The sequence below is a fragment of the Pseudonaja textilis genome, chromosome Z (genome assembly GCF_049901715.1).
Source record: "Pseudonaja textilis isolate UNSWEBS1 chromosome Z, rPseTex1.2, whole genome shotgun sequence".
In the NCBI taxonomy this organism is placed as follows: Eukaryota; Metazoa; Chordata; class Lepidosauria; order Squamata; family Elapidae; genus Pseudonaja; species Pseudonaja textilis.
In genome coordinates, this window is record NC_142008.1 from 132,646,971 (window position 1) to 132,674,523 (window position 27,553).

The 27,553-nt window shown below is 39.5% G+C and overlaps 2 long non-coding RNA genes across 2 annotated transcripts; both read right to left on the minus strand.

The window, feature by feature from the left end:
* Window positions 1–890: 890 nt before the first annotated feature.
* On the minus strand, window positions 891–26,810 carry LOC148124413 (uncharacterized). Its single transcript, XR_015739917.1, has 3 exons — window positions 26,654–26,810; window positions 26,044–26,289; window positions 891–1,105 (listed from the first exon to the last, which is right to left on the minus strand). It is a non-coding gene; the product is annotated as an uncharacterized LOC148124413 (long non-coding RNA).
* On the minus strand, window positions 10,921–11,988 carry LOC148124414 (uncharacterized). Its single transcript, XR_015740290.1, has 3 exons — window positions 11,919–11,988; window positions 11,447–11,514; window positions 10,921–11,021 (listed from the first exon to the last, which is right to left on the minus strand). It is a non-coding gene; the product is annotated as an uncharacterized LOC148124414 (long non-coding RNA).
* Window positions 26,811–27,553: the final 743 nt, after the last annotated feature.

Consider the following 27,553-nt stretch of genomic DNA (forward strand, 5'->3'; position numbering starts at 1 on the left):
GAAAACAAATTTCTGCAGATACTGCCTGCCATGGAAAGGCAAGATGTTAGCCCAAGAAGTCATAATTCCTGTTTTTAAGCTAGAGGCAAATATGTTAATTTCTCAGCAGTCTGCAGAGAAACTGTTAGAAGTACACACGAAAGGCAGATAAGGACATCAGAAGCATCCTGTGATGAACTGTAGTAGGATGGACTCCCAGGAGTTCATTCCAGAGGAATAAGAGGCAACTCATCCCAGATGGTTTGTGTTAGAAAGAGGGTGAAGACAGCTCCTTCCTAATAGTTCTCAGAATATATGGTATTAAATATTATTTCCGCTGACTTTGTAGACATATTGATGTTGTTTCCTTACAACAACGCTATACAAAAGGGTTATTATGTATTGTTTTGTTTTAACATCCTTTTTTCTTTATTGTCCCCTTTTTATGATGAAATGGAATAGAACAGTGATGGCTAACCTTTTCAGCTTGGTGTGTTGAAAATTGGGAAAAAGTGTAGCCTTCCTCGGGTCATGTGTCACTTCAAGAAATATCAATAATTTGGTAATATTTGCAGCCCTAATAAAGAAAGAGTTATATTTTTAATATATTTATTATATTTATTAGTTCAAAAAGCAAAAAACAAATAATGATTTATCTTAGTGACTTTTCTGTTGCTGAATTGCATTTGCTAAATCTTCAATTGCAGGGTTGTATTTTGTGCACTTCAGGGCCAAGCAAGCACTACTAACTTCATCTGTCAGTCTGTTTCTTTTATTTGTTTTAATATTATTTAATGCTGAGAATAAGGTCTCACAAAAGTATGTTGAGGGAAAAATTGTGAGTAAAGCCATTATAGAGCCGTTATAGAGGTGTAACTGCCTAGAAATGTATTCCTTCCTTTCATCCAGACTTTTTCCCAAGAGCTTGGGATGATTAGTTTCAAAATGTCTATTTATGTTCCACGTTCTGCTTACTACTGTCTCATTACATAGTATGCACAATGACCTGTTTTTTCTGTCTATAAAGCCATACATCTCTGTCCAGGTATCTTGAAAGAGTCTGCTACTCCCACTCCCTTTATCATTCAGTCTTGCTTTTTTACGTTTTCGATTATCCATCTCGGGGCTGCAACAATAGATAAATAAAAATCATGGCAATTTATGTACAAGGTAAATTAAGAAATTAACTTATATTATTTTGTACCAGGAGTCAGTCCAACAGCACTGTTACAGAGGTAATTAAATGATGAAGAAAAAGAAGTGTGTTTTTTCACACTTTTCACACTGCAGTGAACAAAAATGGCATCATAGGAACAGGCTTATTCTCAGTCCAAAGGTTTGTTTCTGATTTCTTCCCTGATTTAAGGGAAATTTGGGAAACGATCTCACTATCATGAAAGGTTTAATTGATTCACTAACCCAAAAGAAGATGATGATGATGACAGTGGGAGGCAGGAGTCACTCTCTCCCTTGCGAGAAAAAAGCAAGAGCTGTTCTTATGATCTCTCTCTCTCTCTATCCCCGGAATATAGTCAAGCCCTTTCCAGCATGCGCGATCCGCCCCGCCGCTTAAAGTCAACGTCCTCGCTCCCACCCACCCACCCACCCAAAGCGATGAAGTCCCACAATCGCGCAGCCCAGAATCGCCCTCCCTCAAGGGGCAGCAAAGACGCCCAGCATTTCCTGAGACAAGAAGCTCCACCGTGCAATGAAAGCGCCCTAGCTCTAGGTTCGCGAGCTCAGAAAACAACGCGAGCCGAGATGGCTTCAGCTCTGCTTGGCTTTGTTTCCTCAGCCCAGCTGCTTTCAGTCTGCTCGGGAGGAGGGGAGGAGGTGGTGGCGGCGGCTCGCTCTAGACTCTAGGCTCTCAGGCTCAGAAAACAACGCGAGCTGCCGCCACCACCTCCCCTCCCGAGCGGACTGAAAGCAGCTGGGGCTGAGGAAACGAAGCCAAGCGGAGCCAAAGCCACCTCGGCTCGCGTTATTTTCTGAGCCTGTGAGTCTAGAGCCTAGAGCTCAGAAAACAATGTGAGCCGCCACCACCACCTCCTCCCCCTCCTCCTGAGCGGACCAACAGGCGTGTCAGTCAAAGTGCCTCGGCGTGTCATGAGTGACACGTGTGTTATAGGTTAGCCATCACTGGAATAGAAAGTGGATCCCCAGGATGGAAGGGGCTGCATTCCAGAGGATAAGAGGCAGCTTAGCCCAGATACCATGTGTGAGAGAAAGAAGGTGAAGACAACTCCTCCCTAAGAGTTTACAGAGTATTTGTAGATGCAGAGAGTAAAGTATTCAATCTGGCAAAACTTTGTCCATAGATGTGAAACAATAAAGAACTCAGCAAGGAAGAATTACTGCTTGTCATTCTTGGTTTAAGGCTTCTGGGATTTGTTTCTATTTTTGGGATTTTTTCCCCCACTTCTCAATCTACCTATAGTTTTAGAGTGTTTTTAGGGTCTTCCAATCAAATACTAAACAACACTTTCTCTCCAAAAGGCTTTCCCTAGACCCAAATGAATCTGAACAATTCTCGTCCAATCTCCAACCTTTCCTTTTTAGGGAAAGCTGTTAAGAAGGTGGACAGCTTACAAATCTAAAGGGTTCTGGATGAAATAGACTACCTGTATCCCTCTATGTAAAGATTCAAACCTGGTCACATTACTGAAACAACATTGATACTGCTTATTGACGATTATTGCATCAATCCTGGTCCTCCTTGATTTCTCAGTGACTTTTTATGGATCATGGTGTCCTTCTGGGTTCACTCAGGAATTGGGAGTAGATGTCATAATACAGTGATGGTTTTCCTCCTTTCTTTGGGGCTGGTTCCAGTCCATGTTGGCAGAGGAGAATGATCAAGTCTGGAGGCCTCTGGGTGCCTCAAGGCTCCTCTGTCTCTGTGTTCTTATTTAACATCTACATGGAGCTGTAGGTGAGGTCATCCATCAACATGGGCCAGAAATGATTAGTATAACAATGACACCCAGCTATACATCATGGTCATGGGCTAAGCACGTGATGCCACCCAGGTTCTTTCCTAATGCAGAAAATAGGATTTCAACAACAGAGTGGTCAACGCCTAGAACACCCTACTCGACTCCATTGTTACAGCCTCAACCCCTCACAGCTTCATTCTCAAACTGTGGACCCCACCCCTTTCTTAAGAGGTCCTTAAAGAAGGCCTGCATAAGAACGCCAGCATGCCTACTGTCCATGTCTTACTGTCCCCATTTATCTGTATTTACTTCCTTTGTTCATATTTATGTTCATACATATACTTGTTATCTTGTACATGTTTGATAAACAAACATACAAACAAACAAACAAATAAAATAATGTCTGGGGGTCTGTGGGTTTGGACAGGAGAGAACAGTCTTTGGATGAATCTTGTGAAGACTGAGTGGCTGCGGTTTTTAACATCGTCACCCCTAGTTTGGAGATGTTCCATCTTTAACTCTTTTTTAAAAAAAATATAAATTTTATTTGGGTTTTCACAATAACATAATACAAATAAAACATCTTTTTTTGAGAATACCATGATCCCAGGTTATCACTCCTCCATACAGACACAAACTCAATTTCATATTCATCTTTGTGTTCTATTCCATATCTTATTACTATTTTAACATTTTCTCAATAATTTTTTCCCTCCCTTGGTTTTCTCAACTTTATTTTTAATTATCTCATATCTAAATTCAATTATATATCTTTTTCTAAGTTTCAATGTCTTTCTAATCATTATGTTTATACTTTTGTCTGTCCTGTTTCAATTTCATATTATCTTTTCTCATTAAACAAATTTTCCCCTGTAGTTACTAATTGGAATATGACACCTTTATATATTTTAATTTTATCCATTCAACTCTTATTTAAACTTCAATTTATGCCTTTAAAATTATAACATTCAATATAGTACATAACTTCCAATCGAATTCTGCTTGGTATATTCTTAAAATACACACTATGTTCTTAAAAGATATATATATATATATGTATAACAATAGTAAACAAAACACTCATTCTATTCCAATTCAATTCTATCATTAATATTAGTTAGAATCTTAACGTCTTTAACATTTCTTTTCAACTGAATGTCATATTTCCTTGGGAACACTTATAAACTTTCCATAATTAACTCTTTTTCCCCCCATATTTCTCTTCACTTATATTTTTATAAATCATTAATTATAATTAAAATGTTCCCATCCTTTCCTAATTTCATTCTCTCATTCTCTATTTCATTTATTTAAACATTCCACTGCATTACAATAAGTATCTTATCCATCATTTTAATCATACATTGTTTCATATTTTCTAAAATTATTTCTACTTCTAATATAACAATACTATCTTATGTACCTTTGCAGAATCCCTTTTTCAATTAAATTTTCACCCATTATCTCTAAATAGGCCTATACTTTCAATCCTTATACATTTTCCCTGTTCCTCTATATCTTGTTTCTGTCTTTTATAACTTCTTTTCCTTTCCTTATTCCCCCTCTTCTTCTCCCTCCCCTTTTTGCCCCCTTGTCTCTCTACTTCTAATTCTCTCTTCTGTAATCGTCTCTTCTGTTGCTTCCTAATATTGTAATTATTTTTCAAACTATTCTTTTTTGGGGGGTTGTTTTTTTCAAATCTTAAACTTTCCACTCTCTTTCCCGCCTTCCCCCCCCCCACATAAAATTACTTGATCATTAAAGATGGCTTCTTTTTTGTCCCAACCTTCTTGTTCTACAAGTGTTTCTTGTTGTTTCTCATAGTTCCAGATCTCCATTTTTAAAAATTGAAATATGAAGCCAAAAGAACCTCTTCCTTCTTGTACATCTTTTTTTTTTAAGTTCCATTTTTAGTTCTTCTATAAGTGATGCCATTTTAAACACTTTTAAACAACCACCCAATTATTTTTAGTTATTTAAATCCAATAGCCAACAATCCAAAAATCACCAAGTAATCCAAATAATCCAAAGCTGTTTCTTCTTGCTTCTTTTTTCCACTTTCTCTTCCTGGGGTTCTATTATTTTGTTACAAAGTTTCATTTAGAATGTATCTTTTAGGAATCTTGTTAAGGTTTCACTATAAGTTCCTTTTAGTTCCAGGCAGTCTCCTCCATTTTTCCAGATCCCACCCTTTTATTCTTTCCTTTTCTCTCCTTTCCTGCTTTTAAAGGTTTTTGAGTATCTAAAAGTCTTTATTATCCTTTTGACATTTTATTTTCAGCTTAAATGCCTTTTGATGTCAAGGTGGATTTTTGTCAATTTCTTACTTAAATCACTTAGATATCAGTATAAAGAAGGGAGGAAAAAAAAACCCAAATCCTTTCCCTTCCCTCTCTCCTTTGTTACTTCAAAGTCTTCTTTGGGAACAATGTTATTTTTTATAGTTCAAATTCCAGGGTACCTTATGTTGTTGCTTTTTCAGTTCAACCTGATCAACCAAATCTTTCTCTTCTTATCTTCCTCCTGCACATTCTTTTCCGGTCAAGTTCTTCTTTGAGGTGGCCATTTCTGACCACTGCTGCAACCGCCTTCAGGAAAGGGAGTAATGGCCACCTCTACGGGATGGCTTAACCCTGAATCCAGCTGGCTCAGGGTGCTCTGGCGGTAAGCACAGATCGAAACCGCACACAATCACAGATTTCGGTCTGTCGCTGAAGAAGCTTAAACCAAAAGTTCTAACTCTTTATGGGGCTGTATTTCCTCAGTTACAATGGGGATACAATTTGGGGTCCTCCTGGATTCACAATTGCTCTTCAAAGAAGAGAGGTCAGTCAATGCCAGGAGGACTTTTATCCAGATGTACATCAATAGCACTCATTCTTCAACCAGAGGGTCTCACTCACAGTGATTCTTTGTTTATTTTCTATGTGGATTACTACAATGTGCTTTACATGGACTATCCTTAAAGAACATTTGAAAGTTGCAGCTGGTCCATGACCCTGTCAGTTTTTGGCAGCCCTTATTATACCCATTTAGTACCACTTTTCTGTTTGCAACTTTGGGCATGTATTATTTTGGCTTTATTTTAATTGTTGGTTTTTACTTTGTACACTGTCAAGAATCACAGCTGTGGGATTAGTCACCCTATAAATTAGGGGAGAGAAGACTTTAGAACTGGGGTCTTTGCTGGCTGAGGAACTCTGGGAGTTGAAGTCCACAACTCTTAAAGTTGCCAAGGTTGGAGATCCCTGCTCCAGAAGAGTTATACCTTTATTTTTATCTTGCTTCAGAAGATTTATACCTTTATTTCGGATCCATACAAAAGTTTGAAAAGAACTAAACTATTTCAATGACTAGCAGAACATGAGTATGTATAGTCCCTAATATTCTCCAATCCCATTTCCTTACCTCACCTTACCTCATAGGACAAAAAGTGCTATCTAGCAGTTATCCAAATTAGCTGAAAATTAACTTTTTAATGCATTTCCTGATATTTATTTATGTTCTGGCTGGCAATTAGTAACATGATTACTAATTGTTCTTTTCAATTCCCACCAACTTTAAATCTGATTATATTGTCAGCAAATATACCTGTGGTTTAAATAAATGATTATGGAAAACAATTTGCCTGCCTCAACCAGAAATTCAAGATTTTTGTGAAGTTTCTATTTATAGGATAAAATCTATGAAATCTTACAGGAAACTAAAAGTAAGAAAGAATAATTTCTACCTATCAAGATAAACATTCTAAATGAAATTAAACTTATTCAACAGCAATTATCTATCTATAAAGTTTGAGAATTGGAGAATACATTGAATTTCCTTAAACTAAGGGGCTTTGAACATGCAAATAAGCCAGGAAGGTGGTTGGAATAGATGTTAAAGAAGGAAAGAGAGAGGAAGACGATTTTGAAACTCCAGGAGGGTTATAACAAATAAGTTGACAATACAAAACACCTTTATCATTACAATTTATATTGTTATAAAGGGTCTGGCATTTCTTTGGAAAAAAATAGAAAGTTATTTCCCAAAACAGAATCTACCATGTCTTACAGATATGCAAAGAGGACTTATGGATAGACCAATCACAATGATGGAAATTTCACAAGTTATAAAAAATAGTCAAATTAGGCAAACATCCTGAGCCAGACTGTCTTCCAGGGATTTATGATAAAAGTTTTGGTGATGAATTATCACAATACTTCCAGAATTCAATGAATTCTACCTTACAAGATAATGGAATCATGGAAACAAACCAACATCACTTTAATACCTAAAAAGCGGCAAGATCCAACCTTAATTAAAACTATAGACCAATATCACGAGTTACTTTACATCAACATTGGCTAACAGACTCAAGATAATCCATCAAGGCCAAAGTGGGTTTTTATCCAAAAGGCAATTAAACAACAATTTGGGTATTGTTTTGAATGCCTTAAGGACCTACAGAAACCCAATGAAAAACAAGCTGCGTTATATATTTTTTTAGATGCAGAAAAAGGTTTGGTAATCTCAGTTGAGCATTTCTGTTTAAAGCATTGGAAATTAAGAACTTCGATGACAGCTTTGTAAAGTGGGCTAAATTAATGAATACAGTACAAAACACACATTATTGTTAATGGTGGCCTTACAAAGCCTTGTGCTTTTCAGGAGGGAACAAAAGAAGGATGCCCATTATCTACACTTTTATTCATATTAGCTATATACATTTTACATAGGAATATAAGGAAAAAGAAGGGGGAAAAGAGATTTAAAAATAAAAAGGAGATATATAGATTAAGAGCATTTGTTGATGATGTGGTATTGACAATGGATGACCCATTGAAAGAGAAGAATTACTAATGAAAAAACTAGAAGGATTTGGCACTGCAGCATAATTTATAATTAATATATATCAATAACTTTAGTATGTAGCATGCAAATTTTCATAGCATCCTGTTAACTGGTAGGCTGCTGTGGGCTCGCAGGGGCTCATGAGAGCCCCTAGCTAAGCCTCAGAGAGCTCCCAATAACCTCAGAAAGAAAAGCAGCAAGGGAATAGGCTTAATTAAATTTCTGGGCATTCAGCCAAGAACATTTTATACATCATAAAAGAGTTGCAAGCTAGATAAACAATCTAAGCCATTGAGAAACTCAGATAACATAGCTACTAGCCTCCGAGAGATTTAATTCCCAAAAAATAAGAATCATGTAACTCATGATTGGACTAAAATCCGCATGTGGTTGGAAAAAATGACAAAGAAACATATAGATTTGAAACCGGAGCTTTTCTTATTGGGAATCTTACCAGATGTTTATAGTAAAGATTTGAAATATTTGATTGTAAATGTATTAACTGCAGCTAGGATTGTATTTGCAAAAAATTGGAAAAATGAGAAAATTCCATTGCAGGAGGAAGTTATTAAGAAAATATTGGAATGTGCTGAGATGAGTAGATTGACATTTGAAATTAGAGAGCAAGAAGATAAACAATTTTATACAATTTGGGACCTTTTCTATCAATGGCTGGATGATGAAATACAAAAATAGAATATTTAGAATGTTAGGTAATAAGGAATATTATTGACTTTTCTTCTCCTTTTTGTTTTGTTACTTGACATTACATTTATAAAATGTTTTTTTTCCTTAGGATAGAATTGGTATGATCATATGATTTGTTATAGAATAAATTATTTAAATTATAGTTATCTCATAAGGCATGATTGAATAAAAGTATAGTCAAACCTTTTTTTTCTTTCAATAATGATATGAGGATATATAAGTTTGGATTGATAATAAGAGTTATTATGTAATGTAATTGTAACTGTGACTACGAAATGAATGCACAAAACTGATGAACCAACCGACACACTGTTTGTATATAAGTATGGAAGAGAGCTGATGCTTTTATGTTTTGTTTGTTTGTTTGTTTGTTAAAAAACCAATAAAATTGTTTTTTTTTTTAAAAAGAATCATGTAACTCACCAGAAACTCCACTAAGACTCCAAGATCCCTCTCACAGTCACTGCTATTAAGCCTGGTTTCACCCAGTCTTTTATTTAAGTATTAAATGCATGAAATAATAAACAAAATTTTGGTATATATCTCTTTTTAAGTAATTAGGGCAAAGAAGCAATGTTGAGTTGGCCACACTCACCCAATCACGTGATCACCTAGACACGCCCACCCAATCACATGACCACCCAATCATATGTCCACCTAGCCTTGGCCACCCAGCCACACCCACCCAGAGAGCCCCTTGCTAAAAAATTTGAAGCCCCTCTCTGATCCTGTGGTATTCTTAGTATGATCTTGTTAATGCTCATCATCGTAATCAAGAGGTGAGAGTTTTTCACATTATTATGAGTTTGAAAGTCACTAAAATTCAAGCCTATGTACAATAAAGGAAAATCCTTGTCCTTGGCAGGTTTGAACCAGTTCTTATGAGACTCTACCTTCCTCATGGAGAACTTGTTTTGTTACTTCAAAGAACTAGAAACATTAATCAAATAAACATCTGGTTACTAAAAAGATTAATCAAAGAGGCGCCCCCCATCTGCCGCTGCCGCCATCAAAATGATGTTCCATGAAGAAGGGGCTGTCACCAAAAAGGCTCCTTTTGTGGTCCCCCCAAATGTTTATCCCTAATGGATGGGACCAGTGGACATGGTGTGGCTTGGTAGGCGTGGCTTGGTGGGCATGGCAGGGGAAAGATTCTGCAAAATCTCCATTCCCTCCCCACACCACTAACCTGCTTTCCAGCTCTGTTCTCCCATGCAGGGCAACAAAAGAAGCTGATCAGCTGGGACTTGGGAGGCAGAGAATAGATGGGGGTGGGGCCAGTCAAAGGTGGTATTTGCCAGTTCTTCGAACTACTCAAAATTTCCCGCTACTGGTTCTCCAGAACTTGTCAGAACCTGCTGAATACCACTTCTGGAGGGGACCTGTAACAATCCTGCCTTCCTGTCCTGGTGGGCCAGATGTATGTAATAGTGGAGACACAGTCCTTCAAACAGCCTGACCCCTTGTTCTTCACCTGGCAGTATAATACCTGTCAATATTTATCAATGCAGAGGCAGCTGTGTAATTCTGCAGACTTCTATCAAAGTTAGCAGGCAGAGCCAAATGACCAAAACAGGTTTGCGCCACCGGTTCCACACTTTCTATAGCTGTGTTGCTATGTTGTGCTTAGGTATGAATGGATTGGATCCATTTTGGGGTACAATTCCCAAATGTAAATTAAATAACTTGGGAAAACTATTTGCAATTTCCTCACAGCTTTCCCAGCCTTAAAATGGCTGCCAAGGTATAATGGTATGTGGAAATGACCTTGGGAGACAGGGAAAGAGACAATGGTCTGATAAACAAATTTAGAGTCTGAAAGAGGAGGAGAGAGAAAGTGTATCAGGAGACACCCTCCCTAGTTTTTTTGTGGGAGGGGGGTGTCAATATGAAGGAAGGAAGGAAGGAAGAAAGGAAGGAAGGAAGGAAGGAAGGAAGGAATTGGTCTAGTGAAAGTGAAGGAGCTTGGCAGGCAGAAGAGAGAGTTGGGAATAAAAAAGAAGTAAAGAGAATTTTGGAAGTCTGAAGACCAGCACGGGCGGGCAAGTAAAAAGACTCTATTATCACTAACATTTGGATTGAAGCTATTAAATCGAAGCTGATCAGGGCAAAAGACAGAGTGACGTCATAGGCGATGTCCAGAACGTTGAACAGGCTACAATGAAGTAACAGATTTAACTGTTTGAAGGGACACAATCTAATCTATAAACTCTGGGAAAATTGAGAACCAGTCCTAGCAGAGGAGACAGTTCTTTTCTCTATTTGAAGGAGATCAGATCAATTGATTTAAAGAACACTAAAATATAAGTAAAAGAGGAAGTCTCTAAGCAAGCGGGAACATTGCTTACTGGCAGTTGTTACTCAGCAAATCTTCATTTGCCATTTCCGGTGTGCACGAAGTGGAAGCTTCCAAAGTGAAAAACGGAAACAAAAACTCTTGTTTTTGGAATTTTCTTTTCCTCTACCCCTTTCTGTGTGTACATACTTACTAAAATAGCCTCTCTTCTTTCCTACTTGTTGATGGTATGCTATGTGGAAATATGCTTGCTTTTTTTTCTCTGATCTCTTGATAAATATGCACATTTAGTAAAGAAATATTAGAGTGTTAAAACATTGGATTAATTAATTTAGTTAAGTTATTATTAATAGAGATCGTTATAATTTGAAGGGGAATAGAGGGGAGACAGTAAGAATATTAAGCATTAGTTATTTAATAATCTTAGAGCTCTCTAGACCAATATTATATTTCATTGTGTAGGTGTATCTGTGAATGTAAAATATTGTGTAGTTAAGGTTACTTTATATTGAAGTTAAACTAGAGAAATATATATACACTTTACTAATTAGTTAAGAATATAGCTACTTAATAGATTGATAGATCCTGGTCAATTTTAGTTACAGAACTAAAAATACTGAATGCCAATTTGGAATAATATATTTAGCATTGTACAACAACAAAAACAAATTTTAAAGGAAATGACTACTACAACTACCACTGCTCTGAAATCTGGTAGGAATTTTAATCCCACAATATCGACCATTTTGGCAACATCTTCACCTATGGCACAAAAAACAATAGAGGAAACACTACCAACAGAGAAGTCAACTAGCATCTCGAATGCGAATATTCAAGCAATGTTCCTAACTTTACAGGACTCACTGACAAGATTGCAAGAAACAATGATTAAAAACCATAGTGAAACAAGGGCAGATATCAATGAATTGAAGGAAGAAATGGGGAAACTAAAGACAGAAATGAAAGCGGACATTTCCAAAGTAGAGGATAAAGTGGGGGTGTTGCAGCAGGCCTTGGAGAAAAACGAAGTTATAATAAAAGAAGTAGAGAAAAGAACCGAACGTACAGAAAGGGAATTAGAAAGGGTGGATGAAGATCTCAAAACCATGAGCAAAGAAATGGAGGACTCCCTCGTCCTCCTAGAAATAGACAAGGCAGCAACTTACCTAAGATTCCAAAATGTGGCAGAATCAAAAGAAGAAGACCTGGAATACTTGATGGCAGAAATACTGGCCGGTTTATTCATAAAGATGAAATTCAAAAAGAGTTTGATGAAGTCTACCGGGTTAATACAAACTATGCAAGATGCCACAAATGTTCCAGTGAAGTACACATATGATTCACTAGAAGATGTGTTCGAGACGTGATATATAGAACCTCAAGAGATAAAACAATAACCTACAAAGAGAAAGAAATTGTTAAGGAATGAGAGACCAAACCAGAGCATTCACAAGTAAAGGCTTTATTCAACAGAATAAAGGGCTGTCGCGTCTGCATACTAACAAGCAGACATGCTCCAGTGAACAGCGGCTGGCTCGACCTAGCAGCCGGCTTTTATAGCCGACTGTCGAAGGGAGCCAGCCAATGGGAGCTGTAAACGCCCCCGCAATATAGACGGACTTGATTGGGAACTTTGGTCAGTTCCAAGGACATAACACCCCTTCCCCCCAGATGCGAACATGAATAGTCCTTTAAATATGCAGGAGGTCTGTGCGAGCGCCCGGGCCGGCGCAGTTTGGGTGAGTCACTGAGTGGACCAGAGTTCAGGGAATCAGGATTGGTGGGTGCTGGAGAGCGGGGTTGCTCTGGAACCTGATCAGGCGTCTGTGAATAGTCTCTGCCACTGGGTTGGGTTGTAGTATAGTCATTGTCCGGCAACCCGGTGGCATCGCTGGTCGGCAAGGCTGGCGTCTCTGGCGGACGGTCCCGGTCTACCGTCCGTTCCCCTCGCTCGGTCTGTGGTGACAGGCCACTCAGATGGTCCCCGATCGGATTTTGGTGTGGCGACTGGAGATCTACAGGAGTCCATGGTTCAGCATTGGCATGCCCACTCTGGCGCTTCCTTATCTGGTCCAGATGTCTGCGCCAGACTCGCCCGTCCTCCAGTTGAACTTGGTACGACCTCGGACCGGTGATGGCCACGACTCTCCCGGGTACCCATAGCGGATCGCCGACGTAGTTCCTGACAAACACTGGGTCCTGCAACACAAAATCTCTGACCCTGCTGTCAGACCCGATAGGAGTGTCAGGGCAATAATGGGGATGCAGCCTGTCTAACACCGTTCTCAGGTGTCTGCCCATTAGGAGCTCGGCAGGCGACTTGTTTGTAACCATACAGGGGGTCGTGTGTTGGCTCAAGAGAAAGCGGGAGAGCTTAGAGTGCCAGTCCTCTTGATTGAATCTGGCCAACGCCTCCTTTGTTGACCTAACGGCTCTCTCTGCCAACCCGTTGCTGGCAGGATGAAAGGGGGCCGTTAAGATGTGCCGGATGCCCAGGTTGGTGACATACCGGCTGAACTCTGTAGACGTAAATTGGGGGCCATTGTCCAAGACTAGAGTGTCAGGCAGCCCGTGTGTTACAAATAAACGGGTCAGGGCTTGGGCAACTGCCCGGGTGGTGGTCGTGGGTAGTAGGGCCACATCGATCCACTTGGAAAACGAATCCACGACCACCAAGAAGGTCTTGCCGTGCATTGGCCCGGCCAAGTCAATGTGCAGCCGTGACCACGGTGCGTTGGCACTCTCCCACTTGGTTGGGGTGGTAACTGGTGGTGCTGGCCTGGATTCCTGACAGGGTCGGCAAGAGCTTACCCATTTGGCGATCTCGTCGTCCATGCCCGGCCACCAGACATAACTTCGAGCCAACGCCTTCATCCGGACGATGCCTGGGTGACCCTCGTGCAGCGCCTTCAGGACAGGTGTGCGCAGGGAGCTTGGAATGACGACTCTGGTTCCCCACAACAGGCAGCCCTGTAAACTGGAAAGCTCTAGCTGGCGGGTTTTAAATGGTGTGAATTCGGTTGTGAAATTAGTGACCGGCCACCCCTCCGTACCCAGTCCAGAACCTGGGCGATTGTTTTGTCTTTTTTGGAGTGGAAGGCGATGTCGCCTGAGGTGACAGGTAGTTTGAGCTCGCTGACATCGAAGATGGCGTGGACCGGAGCTGGGTCCTCTACAGGGGTTGGCAGCGGGCAGCGGCTGAGGGCGTCGGTGTGGCTTAGGTATTTTCCCGGCCGGTGAACGCAGTGTGTACGAGTAGGCCGCCAGGAATAAGGTCCACCTTGTCATCCTGGGTGACAAGACTTGGGGTGTTTGTTTGTCCCCGACAGTAGCCCCAGAAGCGGCTTGTGATCAGTGATGAGTTCGAATTTGTGACCAAAAAGAAATTCATGGAATTTTTAACCGCAGCAACTGCGGCTAGAGCCTCTTTATCAATTTGGCTGTAGTTACGCTTGGTTGGTGACAAGGTTCTGGAAAAGAAAGCGATTGGTGCCTCGGAGCCGTTGGGTAGTCTGTGGCTTAAGACAGCCCCGATTCCGAAGGGGGATGCGTCTGCTGCTAAGACTAAAGGGAGGCGCTGGTCGAATTGGATTAGGACAGCGTCTGAGGTGAGCAGCGATTTGACTGCTTTAAAGGCATACTCCTCTTTGGGTCCCCAATGCCACGGTGCGTTTTTGTCTAGAAGTCTGTGTAACGGTTCAGCTACTGACGCTTTGTGGGGTAGGAACGAAGCGTAGAAATTTAATAAGCCTAGGAAAGCCTGTAATTCAGCCTTTGTGGAAGGCGTGGGTGCCTCGTGAATTGCTTTGACTTTAGATTCTACCGGGTGGATGCCAGAGGCGTCTATTCTATACCCAAGAAAGTCCACCTGTTTAGTGGCGATGGCACACTTCTCCCTTTTTAGTTTGAGGCCATGCTGTCTGAACTTGTCTAAAACCGCTCTGACTCTTTGGAAAAGTTGGGGCCTGTCCCTGGCTGAGACCAATATGTCATCAAAATAAGGAACCACGCCAGGGAGGCCTTGGAGTATACGTTCCATTAACGACTGAAAAATGCCTGGGGCAACACTAACGCCAAACTGGAGACGCCTGCACCTGAATGCCCCTCTGTGAGTGACAATAGTTTTTAAATCGGCCGTTTGACTGTCAACAGGAAACTGCTGATAAGCCTGAGACATATCCAATTTGGCGAAAATGGTGCCAGGCTCAAATGTGTGGAGTAAGTGCTGGATTACCGGGACTGGGTAAGCGCTAACCTGTAGGTAGCGGTTAATTGTGATCTTATAATCAGAACAAATTCTTAAACTGCCATCCTTCTTAAGGGGTGTGACAATTGGGGTTTCCCATTTAGCAAAATCCGTGGGCTCAATCACCCCCTGTTTAAGTAATTTATCCAGTTCCGCGTCCAGTTTAGGGCGTAGCGCAAATGGTACTCTACGCGGTTTTAAACGGACGGGAACTGCTTGGGGGTCCACTGAAAAAGAAATGGGTGTGCCATTGTAACACCCTAATTCGTTGCTGAACACATCAGCGTAGTCTGCAAATAGGGAGTCGATGTCTGAAGTTGAGACAGCATGGACTCCCGTTAAGCTAAGACCGAGATAGGGGAACCAATCCAACCACAACAGACTAGGGAGGGCACCGTCAACAACCACTAAAGGCAGATGGCCTTTAAAGGATTTGAATTTAACGAGGAACTTGCCTTTTCCGAGTACTGGAATATTCTTCCCTTGATAGTCCCTCAAGGTGAGGCGGCTCTTCTGGAGTTGGTTCCTAGACAGGCTGGGCCGGATTTTCTTAAGAGTGTTCCATGAGATGATCGAGAGCGCTGACCCGGTATCGACCTCCATGAGACAAGGTTTACCTTCTAAATGAATAGAAAGTGTGATTTTATTAGGTGTCAGGAAAGTGTGATTAGCTTGATAGCAAGTATAACAGTTTTCTACTTGCCTTGGTGGCTCCGGAGGAGAGTAAGAGGACGCAGACCTTTGCGATGCCACGTGTGCCGCCTGACAGGCTCTGGCGATGTGACCTTTTTTGTTGCAGTTGTTGCAGGTAGCGTTTCTGAACCTGCATGCCGTCCGGGCATGGGGACCCCCGCAGGACAGGCATAACAGGATGTGCTTTGGTGCGATGCTGTTCCCGTGCTTTGCCCCTACCTGTGATTTCCTCAAGGGTTTGAGACGATGAACTTCCGACTGTTCAATGGGGTCTTCTTCACTCACCACTTCCTCGGAGTGAACAGTGGCAGAGCTGGGTTTGGGGGTAGTCCCTTGGATTTCAGCGGCTGACTGGGTTGCTAGTTCTGCTGCTAAGGCTTCTTCAACCGCTTGGGAGAGGTTGAGATCTTTTCTGGCTAGCAAACGCCTCTGTAGTTTTAAGTCTTTGACTCCACATACGAGTTGATCGAGTAACATGTCGTCCAGGTAATTTTTGAACTCGCAGTGGAGAGCTGCTGTCCTCAGGGTGGCCAAGTATTGATTTATGGATTCCCCATCTGCTTGCTTCCTCATCCGGAAGGCAAAACGCCTCGCGATCTGCGAAGGTTTAGGGGAGTAATGATTTGAGAGCGTTTCCAACAGCTCTGGCCATGGAACGCTCTTGATTTCTCGTGGAGCAAGGAGGGCTGTTGCGGTATCGAAGACTGCAGCTCCACAGTAGCTGAGGAAATATGACTTAATTCGGTGTTCCGCTGCGTCAGCCAGACCGATGGCATCAATATAGTGATTGAACCGGCTTCTGTAAGAGTCCCACTTCTCTTCATCCGGTTTAAAAGGCGGAAATGCTGGGTTAGTGTTCATATTGGCGCCTCAGACAAGGGTAGACTGCCCTCTCTCTCTGGGTATACGAGGCCCAATACGTGCTCACGTGAGCGCAGGCGGCTGTGGCTGCAGTGGTTCACCTGGCTCAATGACTTCAGCTCTTTGCTAGTGAGCGTTAGAGGCTCTAGCTGTAACGCTGTGACTATCAGCAATTTTTTGAATCTCGCGCTCCCGGAAAGCGTTGGCGGATGCACTGACAGAGATTCAAATTTCGCGCCTCTGGGCGCGTGGGCTGCCGCGACACAGCGCCGGGCTTCGCTTGGTTTCAAATTCAAACGACAGCAGTTTGAATTCGCGCTCTTTTCCGAGCGGGCGGCTGTAGCTTCAGCGCCTGACTTCACTCTCTCTCTGTAGCTTTCAGTGCGAGCAGCTACAGACGCTTCACTTTCACTTAGCTAACTAGCGAACTGACCGAGCTCTCTGCTTCGCGGCTGCGGTTCAGTTGCTATCGTGATTTCAGCTCAATGGAATGCTTCTGGTTAGTCGGATCCCACCTTCGTCGCCAGTATAATGTATTAAGGAATGAGAGACCAAACCAGAGCATTCACAAGTAAAGGCTTTATTCAACAGAATAAAGGGCTGTCGCGTCTGCATACTAACAAGCAGACATGCTCCAGCGAACAGCGGCTGGCTCGACCTAGCAGCCGGCTTTTATAGCCGACTGTCGAAGGGAGCCAGCCAATGGGAGCTGTAAACGCCCCCGCAATATAGACGGACTTGATTGGGAACTTTGGTCAGTTCCAAGGACATAACAGATTCTTAAACAGATACCAAGGAGAATAAGGGAACAAAGGTGTGACTATAAATTTCTGGCAGCATTTTTAAATAAAAAAAGAATTACATTTAAATGGCTTATTCCAGAAGGAATGTTAGTGTCGTGGAAAGAGAGGAAAATTAAAATAGACACTATGGAAAAAACCCAGGATTTTTACAAATGGATGGTGGGTCCACAGGGCAAAGTAGCGAAGATAGAATAAGGAATTATCTAGATGAAGTAAAGGATAAGGCAATTGGGGAAGAAATGGCTGAACTATTAAATAAAGACATTACTGAATCGGAATTGAAATCAGCAATAGAGAGCCAGAAAAATAACAAAACCCTGGGCCCAGATGGGATCCCAGGGGAGCTGTACAAGGCAATAGCAGATCAAATCGGCCCACTTATGGTTGAAGTCTTCAATGACGTTTTACTGGCAGCCAGGATGCCAGACTCATGGAGGGGGGTGTTGATCTCGCTGATCCCGAAGGAAGATACAGATCTCAGATATATAAATAATTACAGGCCGATTTCACTTTTAAATATTGATTACAAAATATTCACACTTATCATAGCAAACAGATTAAAAAGGATCTTAAACTTGTATATAAATGAAGACCAAAACGGATTTCTCCCAACTAGGCAAATAAAGAACGATTTAAGAATAGTATTAGACGTACTAGAATTTTATGAAGCCCACCCTGAGAAACAAGTAGCACTTATGTTCCTAGACACAGAGAAGGCTTTCAACAATCTAAATTGGCGATTTTTAATTCAAAAAATTTATAATTTGAATTTGGGCACCAAATTTGAAAATATTATAACAACTATATACGATACACAACAAGCTAATATAATAGTGAATGGAGAATGCACTCGCCCAATAAAGATAGAAAAAGGAGTGAGACAGGGTTGTCCACTCTCTCCCCTGCTCTTCATATTAGCATTAGAGACATTATTAACACGAATTAGGCAGAACTCAGATATAAAGGGATTAACAGTGAAGAAAGAGGAATATAAATTGCAAGCATTTGTGGACGACATGATTTTCTTCATTGAAGAACCAAAAGACAGGGGACCAAAATTGATGAGTGAATTAGAGAAATTTGGAGCAGTAGCTGAACTTAAAAAAAAAAAAAAAAAACACGACCAAATTAATGACCAAAAACCTAACAAAAAAACAGGAAATAGAACTAGAAGAAATAATGCATATACAAGTGACAAAGAAAGTGAAATACTTAGGAATTTGGCTAACACCACACTGTAAAACACTTAAAGAAAACAATTATGATAAACCAATACACCAGGTAAAGAAAGATTTAGAATTGTGGGGGAAACTTCAAATCTCACTACTAGGCCGAATTGCTACTGTTAAAATGAATATTCTCCCCCAAATTCTTGTACCTATTCCAAACGATCCCAATTAAATTACATAAAAAGTTTTTTGAAGAACTCAATAGAATAACCCTGAAATTTATTTGGCAAGGGAAAATACCCAGAATAAATATAAAAGCAATGCAAGATATGAAGAGTAGGGGTGGGTTAGCATTTCCAAACTGGGAGTTATACCATATGGCCACCTCATTAGTTTGGTTGAAGGATTGGGTGAATTTAACCAATAAAAGAATACTATTTCTAGAAGGCCACGATTTACAAAGGGGGTGGCACACTTTTCTGTGGGACGTAGGGAAAACCAATCAAAAATATTTCCATGGACATTTAATTAGAGATGCACTATTAACAATTTGGAGGAAAATAAGGAAAAAACATTATACAAAAGTACCAGTATGGATTTCAACAATGGAGGCAATGATTCACCCAAACAATTTGGAGCTTACCAAAATGATTAAATACAAAGACTTATTGGACCCACAAGGAAATTTGAAACTGAGGCCAGATCTTCAGGAGCAAGGACATAAAATTGATCAATGGGTTCACCTCCAGATTCAAAGCAGATACAAACAAGGCAAAAAAGAATTTGGAATTAATAACAAACTGCAACAATTAGATAAAATTTTATTAGGATCCAATAAAAAAAAACATAACAAAATTTTATAACTACTTATTAGAAACAGAACTAGAAGAAGAAATTGTAAAAGGAAATATGATCGCTTGGAGTAAGAAAGTAGGGTGCAGCATCACATTAGCAGAATGGGAGAAAGTTTGGGGGAGAAACAATAAGATTACCAAATTGGCAGCATACAAGGAAAATCTTTATAAAATGTTTTATAGATGGCATCTCCCCACTTCAAGGTTAGCGAAGATGCACCCCAACATGAGTCCGCATTGCTGAAAATGCTGGAAATGTAGGAAAAAAGAAGGAACCATATGTGGTGGTCTTGTGCAGAAACCCAAAAGTATTGGAAGAAAATTAAAACTTGGTTGGAAGAAATCACTAAAGAGCAGATCGAATACAAACCAGAGTCCTTCCTACTAGGGATTTTTGATAAGCAAATCTCCAAAAAAGCCAAATACATAACAATACACATTTTAACAGCGGCCAGATTAGCCTTTGCTCAACAGTGGAAACAACATCAAATTCCATCAGAAGAAAAAATCTCAAAATGTGCAGAAATTGATAAATTGACTTTGGCGCTAAAAAACAAAGACACTTCACTATACTACGATAGCTGGAATTGTTGGTATAATTGGATTGATCAAAGATAAATTATATATCATAAGGCATGAAAGAAAAGTATCAACCTATAATAACAAGGTAGCGATATAAGTTAAAAACAGGTGTGGTTATATGACACAAGTTAAGGTTATGAAAACAAAAGAAGATCTTGCAAACTGTTAAAATAAGAATACTTTTTACTTTGTAACCTCTTTCTTTCTTTCTTCCCCCTTTCTTTTTCTTTCCTTTCTCAAAATTCTTTCCCTCTCTTCCTCTCCTCTCTTCTTTCTTTTTTTTTCTTTTGCTTATTTGTGTATGTATTGTGATTGGTTTTAATTGTAAAAATTAATAAACTATATTTATAAAAAAACAAAAAAGATCAGAGGTCTCCAAACTTGGCAACTTTAAGACTTGTGGACTTCAACTCCCAGAATTCCTCCTCCAGTCATGTTAGCTCAGGAATTCTGGGAGTTGAAGTCCACAAGTCTTAAAGTTGCCAAGTTTGCGGACCCCTGTCCTAGATCATGCCAATCAATATTCCTTGACTGATGGGATAGGCAGATTGACTGGGTGGGAGAGGTCAATATAATTTGGATGAGACAGTTCCTCTAGGATCCTGGTCCCATGCCATGTCAGACTGTGATCATAACCTGTAATTGCTCCCAATGTATTTCATGGTACCCTATTTTACTTAAATATTAACATTCAGAAGCAGCAGGAGGTATAATGAGTCAATGAATGAAGGCAGATATATGTGTCCAGGGAAAATGTTGCAGGATCCAATCTGGGTCTGTCATTGGGACCAGAGTTTGGTCTTACAAGCTTTCAGACTTGTGCAGGAGCCCGTCGTCAGGGAAACTCCCTCTACTGCGGTTCCCTGACAATAGGCTCCTGCACAAGTCCAAAAACTTGGAAGACCAAATCCCTGGTCCCAGTGACTGACCCAGATTGGATCCTGCAATGATGACACTATCTAAGGCATCTTGGTTATAGACCTGGTTCCAAAATGATATCCTTCTGCCCTCATCTAACCCACTTCTAAATCATTCCTCTTCCTCCTTGGGACTCTATAGGCTGCTCTATTGAGAAAGTGACATCTGTTAACTCTTTTGTCAAGTCCCTGGTTATTATCTACCAGTTCCTCATTCAAAACCATCCCATTCAGGGGTAGGATGTAAATATTTTTTACTACTGGTTCTGTGGGCATGGCTACATGGACTGGGTGGGTGTGGCTTCTTCTTTTTTTGCATCCCCCCCTCCCCCCCAGGCAGTCCATTTTTTTTGCCTCCTGGGTCTCGGGGAAGCCTCCTAGGCGAAGCACTAAGACAGCAAGGGGGATCTTGGCATAGCTGATTGTCAGAACAGCTGATTGTCGGGAGGAATAAAAAGGAAATACTGGTTCAGCTGAACCGGTAGCTGTTTTTTTTACTACTGGTTCAGCCAAATGGTAACATTTTTTACTACTGGTTCACCTGAACTGGGCTGAACCAGTAGAATATCACCACTGATCCCATTCGTTCATCTAGAAATCTAGATTACTTGAGAAGATAGATAAAACAGTACAGGTAGTCCTCAACTTACAACAGTTCAATTAGGAGTTTGAAGTTACAACCAACAGCATTTGAAAAACCGTTTTCAAATGACCGTTTTTCGCATTTATGTGAAAAATTTATGTTTCCCATTTCAGCCTCCCCATGATCACATGACCAAAATTCGGACACTTGGCAACTGATTCCTATTTATGATAGATGCTGTGTCCCGGGGTCATGTGGTCCCCTTTTACAACCTTCTGACAAGGAAGGTCAATGGGGAAGTCAGATTCGTTCAACAACTGTGTCATTAATTTAGCAATTGCAGTGATTCGTTTAACAACGGTAGCAAGAAAAGTTGTAAAATGGGAGGAAAAACTCAGTTAACAAATGTCTCACTTAGCAACAAAAATTTTGGGGCTCAATTATGGTCACATTAAAGCAAAGGAGATCTACCACTGTTGCTTACTCCTTTCACCTCAAGGGTGCTCAGTCTTCTAATCAGAAGACACCCCAGAAATTCAGAGTCCTGTGTCCGTATGTGTCTATCTCTCTCCCTCTGACACATACATGCACACTCTCACGCATGCAACAGGCTAAGTTTATCTTTCTTCCAACAGCTGGGAGATCTCTTGTTACATTGGCATCCCACTAAGGGAACAATGGGTGGGAGGTAGGGAGTATGGATTTCTATTCTTTGCTTTGCTGCTGATGCCAATTGTCTTTCTTACAAGGGCCTCTGAATATAAGCTTTCAACCTGCAGCAGGACACAGATATAACAGGCAAGAATATTGCTAAAGAAAGCAAACTGCCTCAGAGAAAGACAGTTCTTATTTTCTCCCTCTGCATCCTAGCCAGAATTAGACCTGTCCAATTTCAGGCATTGCTGAATAATACTAATAATATGCTAAAAAAAGTTCATGTAGTTTATCCTTGAAGTACACAGGTAGTCCTTGACTTACCACCATTTGTTTAGCGACTGTTCAAAATTACAGCAGCACTCAAAAAAACTGATTTACAACCAGTTAGATGAGGAGAGAGCATCTTTTTCCTTCTGTCCTGGCCACTTTTTACAGAGGCACAACTGAGAGCCTTTTAACAAACTCCATCACCGTTTGGTTTGGTGGTCGCAGGGCCTCAGATAGAAAGTCCCTACAGAGAGTGGTAAGGACAGCCGAGAAGATTATAGGAAGCTCAGTTCCCGTTATTCAGATACACCGCTGTTAAGTGCTATGTGCTTAGGGCCTGTAGCATCGTGAGAGACCACACCCACCCACTTCACAGTCTGTTTCTGTTGCTCCCCTCTGGAAGGAGATTTCGAAATATCTATAGCAGGACTGCTAGATTCTGTAACAGCTTTGTTTCCCATGCCATCCGTCTGGTAGACTCACAAGATTCTGTGCTGTTTCTTTGTGTCATATAATATGTGGGTATACATATAATATGTGGGTATACAGTATGCATAATGGTTATCTTTTGAGAGCTGAATGCAATGAAATTTCATTTTGATGTATGTATTTAATTTGGACATTTGGCGATGTATTTACAATGATTGCAGCATCCCTGGATCATGTAATCACCATTTGCAACCTTCTCAGCAACTTCTGACAAGCAAAGTCAGTAGGAAAAGCCAGGTTCGCTTAACAATTGCAGCTTACCCATGGCAGAAAAGGTTGCAAAATCAGGCATGACTCACTGAACAGCGGTCTTGCTTAGCAAACTGAAATTCTGGTCCCATTTGGCGTTGTAGGTTGAGGACTACCTATATGCATTTCTGAATTTTACAGTGCAGTTTGTTACTTTCTGAAGAAAAACAGAGAACTATCAGCACAGAGTATGCCTATATTCATTAACACTTTTAATATTGGTAATGTTTAATTCATAAGGTCAGCCATTTTATATTAAAGCTAGCTGAATTTGCAAAAGCTGGCTGAATTCAGCAAACCCTCAAACAAAAGAGTGCATATTTAGGGAAATGTGTAAAAAAATATATCTATATTATTGAATTCACAAACATAACAGAGGCAGAAACACAACATTCATATATCCAGCCATTCCAGGTCTATAGTTATGGGTAGTCCCTAACTTACAAAGACAATTGAGATAGTTGCTAAGTGAATTTTGCTCCATTTTACGACCTCTCTCTCCATAGTTGTTAATTGAATCATTGCAGTTGTAAAATTAGTAACACGGTTGTTAAGGGAATCTGGCTTTCTTCTTTTTTTTTTATAACAAATTTTATTAATTTTCAAGGAGAATACACAGGCAAACAAAACATAAGACATAAGAACATAGAACATCTTTTCTAAAAACTGCTTAACAAAACAAATAAGACATCTCATTTAAGTACAACATAGTTCTAAATTATCACGTTTCCACACACAATTTAATATGCATCTTATATATTCAACTCCATATCTTATTACTGTTTTCCAACTTCTCACTGTTTCTTCCTTTGTTTCTGTTCAATTTTATTCATTAAACTTATACTTTCATGTATTTCATATTACTATATTTCATATTATTACTACTTCATATGTTCTTATCCAACATCATTACTCCTCAATAAACAAACATAAACTAACAAAACACATAACATAAAAACATAAAACTTCTTTTTAGAAAGCAGCTTAACCCCGGGTTATAACTTTTTGTACAGACATAAATCAAATTCATGCTCACCTTATATACTATTTCGTATCTTATTTAAAATTCTATATTTTCCATATATCTTCTCCCCTCTTTTCACTCTCTTAATTCTATTTTATTTATTTAATCTCAATTTAAATCATTATACTTGTATCTTTTGTCCGTTCTTTTTCAATTATCCATTTATCTTTCTCTTTAACACAAACTTTTTCCTGTAGTGACTGGTTGAAGTATGACGACACCTTTCTATTTCCCCCCCAAATTTAACACTTAAAATAATACATAGTTTCTATTCTGATTCTGCTTAGTACATTCTACATAACATTTTAAAATGATCTTATAGTATATTAAAAATAATGTTCCATAACAAATTAGTTAATTAAACTAATTACACATTAATTACACATTCCCTACAGTATTCTGTTAACAAATACTAAAATACAATCTTGTGTACTTTTGCAGAATCTCTTTTTAGATTATGTTTTACCCTTTATCTCTGAAAAAAAATTGTTTATTAACATCTTGTTTTAAGCCTTCATAACTTCCCTTCACTTTATCCCTTCCTTCCTTGTCAAATCTAACCGTTTTACCCCCCCCCCTCAATCTCCAGCCTTTTAGTCTCCTCTCTCTGTTGTATTCCTCTTTTCTGTTGCTTTCTATCATTATATCGATTTTTCACCTTACTTTTCCCTTTCTTGGTTGTTTTTTTAGAACTTAAATTCTTCATTTTCTTCTCCTTTTTACACTTTTTAAAAATCATATGTCCATTAAAGATGGCTTCTTCTTCATCATCCCAGACTTTTTCTCTTTTTTTTTAAATAACAAATTTTATTAATTTTCAAAGAGAGTACACAGACAAACAAAACATAAAACATAAGAACATAGAACATCTTTTCTAAAAACTGCTTAACAAAACAAGACATCTCATTTAAGTACAACATAGTTCTAAATTATCACGTTTCCACACACAATTTAATATGCATCTTATATATTCAACTCCATATCTTATTACTGTTTTCCAACTTCTCACTGTTTCTTCCTTTATTTCTGTTCAATTTTATTCATTAAACTTATACTTTCATGTATTTTATATTACTATATTTCATATTATTACTATTTCATATGTTCTTATCCAACATCATTACTCCTCAATAAACAAACATAAACTAACAAAACACATAACATAAAAACATAAAACTTTTTAGAAAGTAGCTTAACCCCGGGTTATAACTTTTTGTACAGACATAAACCAAATTCATGCTCACTTTATATACTATTTCGTATCTTATTTAAAATTCTATATTTTCCATATATCTTCTCCCCTCTTTTCACTCTCTTAATTCTATTTTATTTATTTAATCTCAATTTAAATCATTATACTTGTATCTTTTGTCCGTTCTTTTTCAATTATCCATTTATCTTTCTCTTTAACACAAACTTTTTCCTGTAGTGACTGGTTGAAGTATGACACCTTTCTATTTCCCCCCCAAATTTAACACTTAAAATAATACATAGTTTCTATTCTGATTCTGCTTAGTACATTCTACATAACATTTTAAAATATAAAACATAATGATCTTATAGTATATTAAAAATAATGTTCCATAACAAATTAGTTAATTAAACTAATTACACATTAATTACACATTCCCTACAGTATTCTATTAACAAATACTAAAATACAATCTTGTGTACTTTTGCAGAATCTCTTTTTAGATTATGTTTTACCCTTTATCTCTGAAAAAAAAAATTTATTAACATCTTGTTTTAAGCCTTTATAACTTCCCTTCACTTTATCCCTTCCTTCCTTGTCAAATCTAACCGTTTTACCCCCCCAATCTCCAGCCTTTTAGTCTCCCTCTCTGTTGTATTCCTCTTTTCTGTTGCTTTCTATCATTATATCGATTTTTCACCTTACTTTTCCCTTTCTTGGTTGTTTTTTCAGAACTTAAATTCTTCATTTTCTTCTCCTTTTTACCCTTTTTTAAAATCATATGTCCATTAAAGATGGCTTCTTCTTCATCATCCCAGCCTTTTTCTTGTTGCATTTCCTGATAAGTAGAAATCGCCATTTCTAAAAAGCAAAGGATAGATCCAAAAGAACCCTTGCCTTCTTCCTTTTCTCTTAATTTTTCAAATTGCATTTTCAGTTCTTCAACAGATACTATTGTGAAAGAAAAACAAATTTTTTTAAACAATCCAAATGTTTTCTTAGTCTTTCAAAAGATAGTTAAGGTCCCAAAGTCATCAAGGAATCGAAATCAGCGCAATCGCCACAGTCTGTTTCACTTTCTTCTACTTTCTCTTCCTGGGGCAGAATTCAATTACATAATTCCAAGGTATTTTTTGGAAGTTTTATTGCGATTTAATCTCTAATCTTATAAAACTCCAAGCAATCTCTTTCAACAAACGTTAGTATAAATCATTTACCTTTCTTCCATCCCACTTAAAGCAAAAAGATTTTAATTTTTAAATATCAGTGTTTAGAAATCTAATGTCCCCATGGCTTCAATTTTGAAGGTTAGTACCTTCTGCTGCCAAAGCGGGTATTTCCGATTTCCATCTGCTGTCTCCGTGGGAAGGAAAGTGAGGAGAAAAAAAACTTTCCCTTTACTTTCCACCGCAGCTTAACGAACTTCTGGGAAACAATATATCACTTAAAAGGCCAAAGTTCCAGGGTATTCAGATGTTAATTGTCGTCCCAGTTCAGCCCAAAGCTTTCTCTGTCTTCACTTCCTCCTGCACATAACTTGTCCGGCTGAGAGGTTCTTTGTGACAGACATTGCTGACCGTCGCTCCACCACCTTTGGAAAAGGGAGTTAAGCCGGTTGGGAAGTGAGGTGCAATATCCCCTGCCCCCTGCCCGGATCTCCCCTCTCTTCAGTTATCCCTACAGGGTTGCTTCATTGGCCGAGGAACTGAGTCATTTCTTTGCTCGCTTTGAAGTGGAGACATCAGAGACAGCTAAAATACAACCACCAGCCAAATGTAGCCCCCGCTTCATTGTGGAGGAACAAGTGGTGAGGAGCATTCTGAGGGCTGTGGACCCTAGAAAGGTTGCCGGTCCTGATGGTATCTCTGGCTGAGTGGTTAAAGACTGTGCTGATCAGTTGGCTAGAATCTTTACCAGGATCTTCAATCGGTCTTTATCCCAGTCCACTATTCCATCTTGTTTGAAAGCTTCCACCATTGTTCCGCTGCCAAAGAAGTTCCCTATCAATAACCTCAACGATTACAGACCAGTGGCACTCAATCCTATCATCATGAAGTGCTTTGAGAAATTGGTCTGCCGGCACATCATTTCTGGTGTTCCTCATACATTTAATAAACACCAGTTTGCATACAGAAGAAATAGATCTACAGAAGACGCTATATTGCTAAATTTGCAGATGATACAACAGTGGTGGGATTCATCTTGGGGGGAGGAA